Source organism: Lontra canadensis, unplaced genomic scaffold (assembly GCF_010015895.1).
Source record: "Lontra canadensis isolate GAN:19392208 unplaced genomic scaffold, GSC_riverotter_1.0 scaffold102, whole genome shotgun sequence".
NCBI classification, from domain to species: Eukaryota; Metazoa; Chordata; class Mammalia; order Carnivora; family Mustelidae; genus Lontra; species Lontra canadensis.
Window position 1 is genome coordinate 1923983 of NW_022631096.1, and position 13717 is coordinate 1937699.

The following is a 13717-nucleotide window of genomic DNA, read 5'->3' on the forward strand; positions in this document are numbered from 1 at the left end:
GACTTAAAGTTGGAGCACATAAAATACATAGAAATCGACTGATTTAATTTATAAAGCACATAATTTATATGCACATAATTTATAAAGCACATAAAATACATAGAAATCGACTAATTTATAAAGCTACTCCAGTCTATTAATTCAAATATAGAAAAAGTAGCTCCACAGAATCTATTTGCTGAAAACATATTAAAGACTTCTGTAGATAGATCCTAATGAAAAAGAAACCTAAAGCATTGAAACAGATTTTAAGCGCTCTAGTTACATTTTCCATTCTTGTTTCCTTATCAGCCCTGACTCTACCATTAAAGAGAGACAACTGAACCCATTAACATACTTCCATGGTTCATTACCCCATGAAACAAAAAAACTAATTTTGCAAAGTTACTTTTGTTCCTTGTGCCACTCTTCCCCCTAAATTCTATGCATTAAAAACCTGGGCATGTTGAAAATCTTCATTAAACATTTCTGAAGGAATGACTTTCAAGTGATATTTTCCAGACTTAAGGCAGAAAAGAAAAAATTCTATCGTGTCTACTTTCTCTGCTGGCAAGCAGAAAAATGGAAATTTTAGGCAAGTTAAGGCGAATTATTTTCATTCAAGCTTATAAATAAAACCTGAGTTAGATTTAATAGATAAGGAGCATTAATTAACTGATCTTTACCAAAAGAAAGTTCTGAATTAGACATAAGTCGGCCTACAGTTGACGGTGTAGAATTTTAATAGTATCAAGACAATGCTGCCTGTTAACATTTGAAATTCCTTAACTTGATTTTTGTTCCTTCTACACTTAAAATTTTACTATGAAAGAAATCCCAGAAAAGTACAGCACATAAATACAAATGCACTATAGGATATGAATTGACTGATCTCAAGAGGAGAAACCAAAATCAGATCCTGATGGCCAAGATATCTCCCAAAGGGATATGGGGCCCTGAAAGGGAGGATGAAAATCTCCAAGATAAATTTTCCTAAGTTTCATATTAGAGTATACAGTTAATATCTAACAGACCAATAATCATACAGATAACTTGGGCAAAAATAACCAGTTCTTGGAAATATGGAATTATTTTTGGTATCTACACTGATTGATGTTTTGTCTTTTGGAAAGACTACTCTTTTGTTCAATGTCAGGGAAAACATTATTAAAATATGAATTTTTCAGGGACACTCAGTTGAACATCATGCCAGACAAGACATTTATATTCAAACAATCAGACAGCCTCTGTGACATCTTCATAGAAAAATGATGAGTCCATGCCACTTGTCAGGAAAAAGATATCACCACTTCTCTACCACTTTCTATAGCTTTGAGACCCCTTGAAGCCTTTATTTGCTTCAGGCTCTAGTCAGTCATACTTTCTGAGAAATTTTTCTCATTATGTTAGCTGCCTCTGACATTCTCACATCCCACCACTCAAAGGAGAAACTGATTTGATGTTTCATACATTTGCAAAAATTGATAGAGTGATTTTAGCCACATGCAGATGCTGCCAGTCATATAAATCTGCAAATGTTTGCACTCCAGATCTTTTCAGAGAACATGAAATTCCCTGCCTGAGTGTTTTGGATTAATTTTTCTGTAATTATATGCAACCCATCTCCTTACTACCAACTGTATCCACTTCTGACTGATACCCAAGTCTGAGTATCAAAAGGGCCGTCTCCCTTTTAAATATGAATCATCTCATTTGACTCTCAACTCTGGGTTCCTGATCTTGTTTTTTTTTCATTTGCATCACTGCGAATGGATGCATATATATGCAAATCCATAGCCTGTGACTCTTTATAGGTACACAATTCATATTTTCTGAATGGATTAAGAATGTTTATCAAAGTCCTACATTCATCAAAACAAAATTTTTATTAACTTTTGTATCTAAATACATTAAAAAAATACCCTTGTTTTTCAGTTTCCAAGAAGTCCTTATCATATCATGGTAGTATATTTAGGACCGTACATGAAAATATACTCTATTAACGCCTTAATTGTTCTAAAAATGAACCACAACCAATTTCTTTGGAAAGAACTAAAGAACAGTAAACAACAACAGATAAAAGTTCTTGAGTAGAGGAGAAAAACATTTGGCTTATAATTCTTTTTGTGGGGTCTTTGTGCAGTTTTATTTTTTTATTTTTTAAAGATTTTATTTATTTATTTGACAGACAGAGATCACAAGCAGGCAGAGAGGCAGGCAAAGAGAGAGAGGGGGAAGCAGGCTCCCTGCTGAGCAGAGAGCCCAATGTGGGTCTCAATCCCAGGACCCTGAGATCCTGACCCGAGCCGAAGGCAGAGGCTTAAACCACTGAGCCACCCAGGCGCCCCTTTAGTTTTAGAATCTGCCCCCGCAGTTTTAGAATCAAGCTAGTGCTGGTCTTGTACAATGAGTTTGGAAGTTTTCCTTCATTTCTGTTTTTCAGACCAGTTTGAGAATAGGCATTTACTCCTCTTTAAAATATCTAGTAGAATTACCCTGGGAAGCCATCTGGCTTGGAGATTTTGGGGGAGGGCAGATTTTTGATTACTGATTCAATTTCTCGTTATCAGTCTGTTCAAATTATCTATTTCCATGATAGGTCAATAATCCTGATGAACATGGATGCAAAAATTCCCAACAAGATACTAGCAAATCAAGTCCAACAGTACTTTAAAAGAATTATTCACCACAATCAAGTGGGATTTATTCCTTGGCTACAGAGGTGCTTCAATATTCACAAGTCAATCAACAGGATAAACCACATTAATAAATGGGGTAAGAACCATATGATCCTCACAATAGATGCAGAAAAAGCTTTTGACAAACTACAACATCCATTCTTGATAAAATACCTCAACAAAGTAGAGATAGATGGAATATACCTCAACATCATAAAGGCTGCATATGAAAGACCCACCACTAATATCATTTTCAATGGGGATAAACTGAGAGCTTTTCCTCTACTGTCAGCAATGAGACAGAGATGTCCACTCTCACCATTCCTATTTAACATAGTACTGGAAGTCTTAGCCTCAGCAATCAGACAACAAAAAGAAATAAAAGGCATCCAAATCAGTAAGGAAGAAGTCAAACTTTCACTATTTGCAGACAACAGGATACTCTGTTTAGAAAACCCCGAAGACTCTACCAAAGAATTGCTAGAACTCATACATAAATTCCTCAAAGTCACAGGATGTAAACTCAACATACAGAAATCTGTTACATTTCTATACACCAATAATGAAGCAGCAGAAATAGAAATCAAGGAATCAATCCCATTTACAACTACAAGAAAGACAATAAGATACCTCGGAATAAACCTAACTGAAGAAGAGAAAGATCTGTACTCAGAAAACCATAGAACAATGAAGAAAGAAATTGAAGAGGACACCATAAATTGGGGAAATATTCCAGGCTCATGGATTGGAAGAACAACCTTTGTTAAAATACCTACATTACCCAAAGTAATATCCACTTTCAATGCAATCTTTATCAAAAGCCACCAGCATTTTTCAAAGAACTAGAGCAAATAATCCTACAATTTGTATGGAACCACAAAAGATTCTGAATATCCAAAGCAATCCTAAAAAAGAAAAGCAGAGCTGGAGGCATCATGATTCTGGACTTCAGAATATATTACAAAGCTATAGTCATCAAAACAGTATGGTACTGGCACAAAAACAGAGATCAATGGAACAGTATAGAAAACCCCAAAATGGGCTCACAGCTACATGGTAAACTAATCTTCAACAAAGGAGGAAAGAATAGCCAACGGAAATAAAATAGTCTCTTCAACAAATGGTGCTGAGAAAACTGGACAGCAACATGCAGAAGAATTAAACTGGACCACTTTCTTACACCATACACAAAAATAAATTTAAAATGAATGAAAGATCAAAATGTATGATAGGAAACCATCAAAATCCTAGAAAAGAACAGAGGTAGCAACCTCTTTGACCTCAGTTGTAGCAACTTCTTACTAAACAAACCAACAGAGGCAAGGGAAACAAAAGCAAAAATGAACTATTGGGATTTCTTCAAGATAAAAAGTTTCTGCACATTCAAAGGAAACAACTAAAAGGCAGCCTACAGAATGGGAGAAGATATTTGCAAATGACATATGTGATAAAGGGTTAGTGTACCAAATTAATAAATAACTTATCAAGCTCAACAAATAATTCAGTTAAGAAACGGGCAGAAGACATGAAGAGATGTTTTTTCAAAGAAGACATCCAGATGGCTAACAGACACATGAAAAGATGCTCAACATCACTCATCATCAAAGAAATGCAAATCAAAACCACCATGAAATACCACCTCATGCCTATCAGAATGGCTAAAATTAACAACACGAGCAATGAGTGCTGGTGAGGGTGGAGAGAAAGGGGAATCTTCTTGCACTGTTGGTGGGAGTGCAGCCACTCTAGAAAACACTAAAAGGTTCCTCAAAAAGTTGAAAACAGAACTACTCCATGACCTAGCAATTGCACTACTAGGTATTTACCCAAAGGATATAAAAATACAAATTCAAAGGGGTACATGTGCCCAGATGTTTGTGGCAGCATTATCAACAATAGCCAAACTATGGAAATAGCCCAAATGTCTAATGTCCATCGACTGATGAACAGATAAAGACGCTGTGGTATGTATGTACACACACACACACACACACACACACTCACACACAATGATTATTACTCAGCCTTCAAAAAGAATGAAACTTTGCCATTTGCCATGACATGAATGGAGCTAAAGTGTATAATGCTAAGTGAAGTAAGTCATCAGAGAAAGACAAACACCATATAATTTCACTCTATGTGGAATTTAAAGAAACAAAAAAGATGAACATAGGGGAAGGAAAGGAAAGAAAGGGGTACAAACCATCAGAGACTTTTAACTATAGAGAACAAACAGGGTTGATGGAGGAAGATGGGTGGAGGATGAGCTAAACAGTTAAGGAGATCACTTGTTATGATGAGCCCTGGATATTCTATGTAAGTGATGAATCACTAAATTTCACTATTGAAACCAGTATTACACTATATGTTAACTGACTGGAATTTAAAAATCTGAAACAAAACAAAACAACAACTTAAAAAAGGAAGGAAGACATATACTGGCCAGAAGGGTTAAAACTTCCTAACTGAGGGGCACCTGGGTGGCTCAGTAGGTTAAGCATCTGACTCTTGGTTTCTGCTTAGATCATGATCTCAGAGTTCTGAGATTGAGCCCTGCATGGAGATTCCCACTTGGCGGAGAGTCTGCTTGTTTCCCTCTCCCTCTGCCCCTCCCCACTCTTATACATGGTTTCTCAAATAAATAAATAAATCTTAAAAGAAAAAAAAATAAAAATAAAAACTTTCTCATTGTGGACCAAAATTGGCTTTGAGTATCTTGACAATCAGAGTATCCACCCAGTAATCTATCAAAAAGCTGGTCCTGGACTGCCTGGGTGGCTCAGTGGGTTAAGCCTCTGCCTTCAGCTTGGGTCATGATCTCGGGGTCCTGGGATCAAGTCCCACCTCGGGCTCTCTGCTAGGCTGGGAGCCTGCTTCCTCCTCTCTCTCGCTCTCTCTCTCTACTTGTGATCTCTCTCTGTCAAATAAATAAAATCTTTAAGGAAAAAAAAAAAAGTTGGTCCTTTATTATTTAGTGAATTGGGGGATAGCTGAAGACAGACATTCTTTTTACTAAATACCAACCACGCCCTGAAACCAATTCTCATAGAACAAACAACTGGAACTGGATTTACTGTCTGGAAGAACCTCTTTTATTGCACAGTTAAGGAAAGAGAGTACTGAAGGGGTTCAGGACAGCTGCCCTATTCCCCCAGCCCCTGGAATGTGCCACTTCGGTATGTGGATTATTTTGAGCTGAAGGCACTTGAGACTCTCTGGGCTCAAGAGAAAATTTTGTTCCTCCTTTAACCACACAGAAGAATATAAATTGAAGGATCTTTCCCAGAATAAGGGTTATTAAAGAAGATAAATTTTATTTGAGTGACCCATTTGTATGGCAGAGAAAACATCCAATTACCCAACATATGCTCTTGTTATTGCCCTTTGAAGTGCATTCTTTTCCTCTGAATCCCCTGTCCCCTTCTCCCTAATTCAGAATGACATGTATGCCTCCCTTTGCCTGTCTTTGGAATTTCCAGGTCTATATGGATTCACCATTCATACAACTATTAAATTTTATTTTCTCCTGTTAGTCTGTCTCACGTCAATTTGATTCTTAGTGCAGCTAGAAGAAGATTTGATGGGACAAGAATTCTTGCTCCCCAACAATATTTAGTGTATAATTTTTGTGTTATTTGCTTTCATATAAACTGCTGCTTAGAATATTTAAATATGCTTGAAAACAAGTTGGTTTTGGTTGTACCATCAATTTACTTGACATTTCTTTATCAAAAGAATTCAGAGAGAACACTAGCATGGGTTTGAACCCTAAATGATAATCAATTACAAAATAATGGCAATCAAAGTTGTTAAATTGTAAATGGCATCTCAGTGTTTTGAATATAACTGATAATTTGGGACCAATTTGGATTTATTTTTCTAAAATATATAAAAGGGTCTATTAAGTTCCCCTGTGGTTTTATTTGCAAATGTCAACTGAGTTTATCCAATTTTCCTCTTCACCAAGTTTACTTTTTTTCCCCTCCTTATTAACCTAATTGTTTCAGTGTTCCACAAGTATTGTTGGATTAATTGCACTGCTCACATAACTATCCAAAATATGAATTTAAAGAGTTCATGGCAAGACAGAAAATCACATGTGCTTTATTGTGAGGACTTAGATGTATCTAAGGGTAATTGGGACTAGATAAACACATAAAAAGGAACCAGAGAAAATTATGTAACAGTCATTCTATTAGCTCTAGGCCATTTTCATCTACGAAATTGTCTGAAATTGAAGTAGGAGATTTAACAGGTTGTTTGATTTTTGTTCCTTGGTCAAGCAGTTAAAAAGACTCAAGAAAAACATCTTCTGGGGCACCTGGGTAGTATAGTGGGTTAAGCCTCTGTCTTTAGTTCAGGTCATGATCTCAGGGTCCTGGGATGGAGGCCTGCATTGGGCTTTCTGCTCAGCAGGGAGCCTGCTTCCCCCTCTCTCTCTGCCTGCCTCTCTGCCTACTTGTGATCTCTCTCTCTGTCATTTAAGTAAAATCTTTAATTTAAATAAAAAAAGGAAAGAAAAACACCTTCCTCTGAAATGGAGGATAGCACTTAAAATTTACCTGATTTACCTTTTTCATAATACCTAACTCAGTAAGTCTCAGAGTTTAATGTATCTAAAATCAACCAGTGAGCTCATGTAATGAAGATGACAGGTTCCTACTTTCAGAGAGTTTGACTCAATAGGTGTGGGAAGGATTCAGGAATCTGCTTTATTTATTTATTTATTTATTTGAGAGAGAGAGTGCATGCTCAAGCATGCATGAGTTGGGGAGTGTGGGGAGAGGAGGAGTAAAGGGAGAGGGACAGACTCTACACTGAGCATAGAGACCAATGCAGGACTCGATCCCACAACCATGAGATCATGACCAAATCAAAAGCTTTTGATGAGCCAAATCATGAGCCAAAATAAAAATGCTGAAAGCTTAACAAACTGCCCACCCAGGTGTCCCTCTGCATTTTTAAAAAGCACCCAGATTCTCATGCAAGCAGCTCTTGGGTGTCACTTTGAGAAGCACTGACTATAACGTGATAATCACTCATTATTATCCACCCATTATTTGTTTCAGAAAATACTACTATTTAATGTTGATGTTTAGTTATATTAAAACATGACTTAGCTAATTTTATGAGAAAATAGTAAGAAAATTTTAGTGCTATATATATATATGTATATATATATATATATCTCACACACATACCTTCACTTAATAATTCTACTAAATTCATGATGGAAGTATCTCCCTCCCATATTTGTACATAATTATGAGTGTTCTGTGTTTCTTACCATATTTATAGTGGCATATTGGGTTTCTCAACTGGATTTTATGCAAACATATAAACCGATCGATATAACATTATTAAGGTTAATTGTTTTCTATTGTTTTTCCAAGTAGGCCTTTTAGAACTCAGGAATGGCTTTTACAATATACAGCAATGGATACCAAAAAAGATAACCAGTAGACCAATGAGAAAATTAAAGTTGTTCAGGGAAAACTGATCAGCATGCCAAATAATTACTTTTTGCTTTTATTTTTCTTCATTTGGGATATTAGCTAAGTTGAACTCTATGAAAGAATTTATTTGTAAAATAAAAATTTCTAAAGGAAAATTCTGAAATTGGAAACTAAGTCATATAACCTTTTAATTCAAATATATTCCATGGTGATAAGACTTCTGAGTGAGGGTGAGAAAAGGGAGGGTACAGTGCCATGGCAATTCTCTCTGAGAAAACAGGGACTAGAAGGGAGGAGGAGATGTCACTGGAGTGAGGTTTCCTAAGTGATAATGATTCTCCACTGGATGGAGAATAGTCTTTGGTTACAACACGTTGGCAAGCTGCCTCAAGTCTTTTCTCTGTCTTGTCCAAAGATAAGCTCAGAGCCCTGGAAAGCAGCTTTGGAGGAATGGAGAAAATTTCAGAAGCAGGTGGTTGGGGAGGAGAGAGGGAGAGAAGGAGAGATAGGGATAGAAACAGACATAGGCACAAACCAGAGAGAAACAGAGAGCAGTATACACAATTTTAAAAAGAAACTAAGTCATTTAGGATGAGAAGGAGTAGCTCAGTAGAGAAGTCACTAGAAGTTGCTGTTTGAATCATGGTAATTTGTATGTAAACTGACAATAAATGCTAGTGGAATCAAAGATCACAATTAAGCAAACATATGAAGGATTTTTCTCAAAAAAAAAAAAAAAAACAACCCACTAAGCTCAAGAATAGAAAGCTGTCTGCTCAGTTGGGGTCTTGACAAGTTTACTTTGTCCTTAAAAAGCTTATATTCTTTTTTTTTTTAAAGAAGTTAATTTTTCAAGGAAAGTCATCATGCTCTCAAAACTAGTCAATCGTCAATCAAACAAATTCTAGAATGCAGAATGACACTACATCAAAAACTAATCATGTACGGTATGGGGACAGAACATAATAAAAAAATAAATTAATAAAAATAGAATGCAGAATGGCAGCATAAGATAAAGTCTCTGGCTGGACTTCTTATTCCTCATTTCTGTTCAAATACCTATTAAAAGAGGTATATGGGAAAATATCTACATTAACAGAAAAAAATGTGAAGGAGAACTCATGACTTCCAATGGCAATTAAGCAAGGATGGATTAAGAAACTCAACTACTCTTTTCATTCAAACTATTGAGCAAAACCTGTGAGCACAGTGAAAAAGTGAGAAGGGGGTCTGAGCTCTGCCCCTCTCACAGCTCCCAGGCAAGGACAAAAATTCCATACTCAGCCAGGTGGTTGTTAAATGAAAGTAATCCTAAAAATACTGTTAAAATGTTCATAATATGCAAAGAAATCTACAGATTCAATGCAATCTCTACAAAAGTACCACTTGTGTTCTTCATAGACCTAGAACAAATAATCCTAAAATTTGTATGGAACCGGAAAAGACTGTGAATAGCCAAAACAATCTTTTAAAAAAATATTTTATTTATTTATTTGACAGAGTGAGAGATCACAAGTAGGCAGAGAGGCAGGCAGAGAGGGAAGGGGAAGCAGGCTCCCCGATGAGCAGAGAGCCCAATGTGGGGCTTGATCTCAGGACCCTGAGACCATGACCTGAGCCAAAGGCAGAGGCTTAACCCGCTGAGCCACCCAGGCACCCCTAACCAAAACAATCTTAAGGAAGAACAAAGCGGGAGGTATATCACAACCCTAGACTTCAAGATATATACAATGATATGGTAATCAAAACAGTGTGGCAGTGGCATACACAAAAAAAGACACATAAATAAATGGAACAGAATAGAAAATCCAGAAATAAACCCACAGTTACATGGTCACTTAATCTATGACAAAGGAGGCAAGAACATGCAATGGCAAGAGAGTCTCTTCAATGAATCGTGCTGGAAAAATGGAAAAGCTAGATGCAAAAGAATAAAACTGGACCACTCTCTAACACCATATACAAAAATAAACTTAAAATGGATTACAAACCTAAATGTGAGATCTGAAACCACAAAACCAAAAAACTCTTGGAAGAAAACATAGGCAGTAATAACTTGGACATAGCTTGGCAACATTTTTTCTAGATTATTTCCCTTGCCTAAGAAGACCTAACAAAAAAATAAACCATTGGGACTACAAAATAAAAAGCTTCTGCAAAGCAAAGGAAACTATCAGCAAAAGGAAAAGGCAACCTACTGAAAGGAAGAAGATCTTTGCAGATCTTATGATCCAGGTGACATGAACTTAGAAAGGTAATGTTGTAACCATACAAAGGCTAAATTTTAAGATGTTGTTGATAAAGAGATCAATAGCTTGATGAGCTTGTGGACCTGATCCTGAAGAGAACCACCAACCCACCTTAAGTACAAGTGACTATAGAACAGGAAATTTTCTTTCACTACTTTTGAATCCTCCCTTTTCTTAGGCTAGTGCATTGCACATACATGTTTATGTTTCCATAAACACTGCCTAGCACTTGATGAAAATATACAATTTATACATCTATTTGTTTGATAAGAATACCAGTTTTTTAACCAAGAAAAAACAAGTTGCTTTGGTGAATGTGTATTGGTGATGTACTAAATTTTTAAAGAAAAAAATATATAGATGCAAAACCAAATTTTGTTTCATTTCTCAATAATCACATGGAAAACCAAGAGAATAGTTGGAAATCTTATTTAGAATGCTTGAACACTGAAAGTCTTGTGCTATAATACAATGTAAGAGCTGTGAAAGCAAGGACCTTGTCAGTCTTATTCTCCATTTTATCCCTGGCCCCTAGAAAGGGTGTAGCACAGACGTAGGATCCAATAAATAAAGTTGAATGAATGAATTAAAGAATAAATTAAAGTTAACAGGCTCAGTCAAAAACTCTGAATTAGGAATGTTTTGAAAATTCTACTAAAAATTATGTTTTATGTATGCTAAAGGGTCATGGATTTATTATCTTCCTAAACAGTAACAGAGGCCTGAACTTAATAACAGACCACTTATTTTCTTAATAATTGTCATTATAAACTGTTTTATCTAAATTTGGTTGTTCATAATTATTGGATTATTTTTGGTAAATACTGGTAACCTCCTGTATTTAAAGACAGGTGAGTAATTACTCTTTATAGACTTGCTACCAGGGAGTATGTTATAATGAAAATAAATGTAATATGGAATCCCACCACTCTCACATTTATTAGCCAACAGGCACCAAACAATCATACAGTCTATTTTATATGCTTCAATGTAGTTCTTCTTCTATGAGAAGATCATTTGAGGCAAATATTACAATATTAAAGAAGAAATATACAGCTAGTCTTTCATTTTGATTCAGGCACCAAAAAATTCATGGCAATCTCCTAGACACAGGATTGGCTCCAGAATTCTAGCCATGCAGAGCCATTCTGAGAACTTGAGGCACTGGGTTTACTAGATTCTTATATAATGTTTACGTATAGGTATAAAAACTCGTGCTACCCAGTTTACATATTTGATTTTTTGTTGGTGAAATGAATAGTGTTCATCTAATAAAATATATTGCTTTATTTGAGAGAGAGACAAGAATAGATGAAGCAGCTTTAGTCACTGTCTATGTAATACTGTTTTTTTTTCTTTTAAGATTTTATTTATTTATTTGACAGAGAGATCACAAGTAGGTAGACAGGCAGGCAGAGAGAGATGGGGAAGCAGGCTCCCTGCTGAGCAGACAGCCCAATGCAGGGCTCGATCCCAGGACCCTGAGATCCTGACCTGAGCCAAAGGCAGAGGCTTAACCCACTGAGCCACCCTGGTGTCCACTGATTTTGTTTTTGTTTTTTTTTCTCTACATGTTAACCAACCACACCCAAAGGGGATATTCTTATTAGAATACTTCAAAGTATTCTTTGCTGGGCCTGCTGGTCTGTGGCGAGCTGAGGACACCAGTCTCTCTCCTGCAGATGTGGTTTGATAAAATTGTCAAGAATAAGGTTTGTTTCAAGAGATAGCAGGTGAAATTTAGAAGAAGACAAGAGGGTAAACTGATTATTTTGCTTGGAAATGTTTGGTAATTCAGGATAAGATAAGTATATTTTATATTATATATAATAAATATGTATAAGTATATTTTATAAAATAAGAATAATACCCCTAAATACAGGATGATAGTTCGTGTCACCAACAGATGTATCATTTGTCAGATTGCTTATGCCCACAGAGGAAGTAAATGATAGCTTGTGTAGCTCATGCTCATGAACTCCCAAAGTGTAATATGAAGGTTGGCCTGACAAATTATACTGCAGTGTATTGTACTGATCTGTTGCTGGCCTGCAGGCTTCTCAATAGGTTTGGCATGGACAAGATTATGAAGGCCAAGTCCAAGTGACTGGAGATGAATACCGTGCAGAAAGCACTGATTGTCAACCTGGTGCCTTCACCTGCTATTTGGATGCTGGGTTTGACAGAACTACTAATGGAAATAAATTTTTTGGGTCTCTCAAAGGAGCTATGGATGGAGGCTTCTCTCTCCCTCACAGTACCAAACAATTCCGTGGTCATGATTCAGAAAACAAGGAATTCCATACAAAAGCACATCATGGGTCAGAAAGTTGATTACATGTATTACCTAATTAAAGAAGATGAGGATGCTTACAAGAAACAATTCTCTCAATAAATGAAGAACAATAAAACTCCAGATATGTAGGAGGAAATGTATAAGAAAGCTCACACTGCTATACTGAAGAACCCAGTCTATGAAAAGAAGCCTAAAAAAGAAGTTAAAAAGAAGAGGTGGAACCATGCCAAAATGTCTCTTGCTCAGAAGAAAGATAAAATGCATAGAAGAAGGCAAGCTCCCTTGAACTCAGGAGCAAGCTACTGAGAAGGTAATAAACCAAACCACAATTTTCTATGAGTATTTTTCAGATTAAAAACAACAGCAACAATTTACTCAGCAAAAAGTGGAAAAAGAAAAAAAAAAATACATTAAACATTAATTGGTCAACAGTGTAAAATAAAACAAAAACAATCTATATTTATATACTGGAGTATTCAAAAATATTATAGACCATAAAATGCTGTGGAAATGTATTTAAAAATTTTATCTTTAAATATACAAAATTAGCTAGGTTCTCATATTTTAATGTCCTTGTTCAAACTGTCTTACTTTCCTCTTCTCCCCACTGTCTCTGTCATCAACAAATTCATCTTCTTACACGGAGCCTCCTTGGATTACCCTTGTCAGAACTAATTGTTCCTTTCTGAACTTTATACTTGTTATTGCTTTATTCTAATTTTGTATCATAGTAAATTATTTTCCTGACTATTAAGTGAGGCAGGGAGTGTATCTTCACTAAATTGAAAAACGATAGCTTAGTAACTCTTATCTAAAAGGTAATTTTCTAGATTTAAACAATTTTAACTGGGGCAAACAATTCTAAGTGGTGATCAGGAAAGTTAGGCAGTTATAATTCAGCTAGGCCTTGAGATCCACGTTGAACCTTTTCAAGAAGATGTTAATGAACTTGGAAAAAGAAAAGATATTATAATTAAAACAATGGATGGCATTAAAGGGTGAGATAGATTAGAAATGCAAATACCTGAGCATGTTTCTGCATGTAAAATACTTCATGAT

The 13717-nt window shown here is 35.9% G+C and overlaps 1 pseudogene; it reads left to right on the top strand.

Annotated features, from left to right (window-relative positions):
- Positions 1-12044: 12044 nt before the first annotated feature.
- Positions 12045-12964, top strand: LOC116855421 (annotated as a pseudogene).
- The last annotated feature ends 753 nt before the right edge of the window (positions 12965-13717 follow it).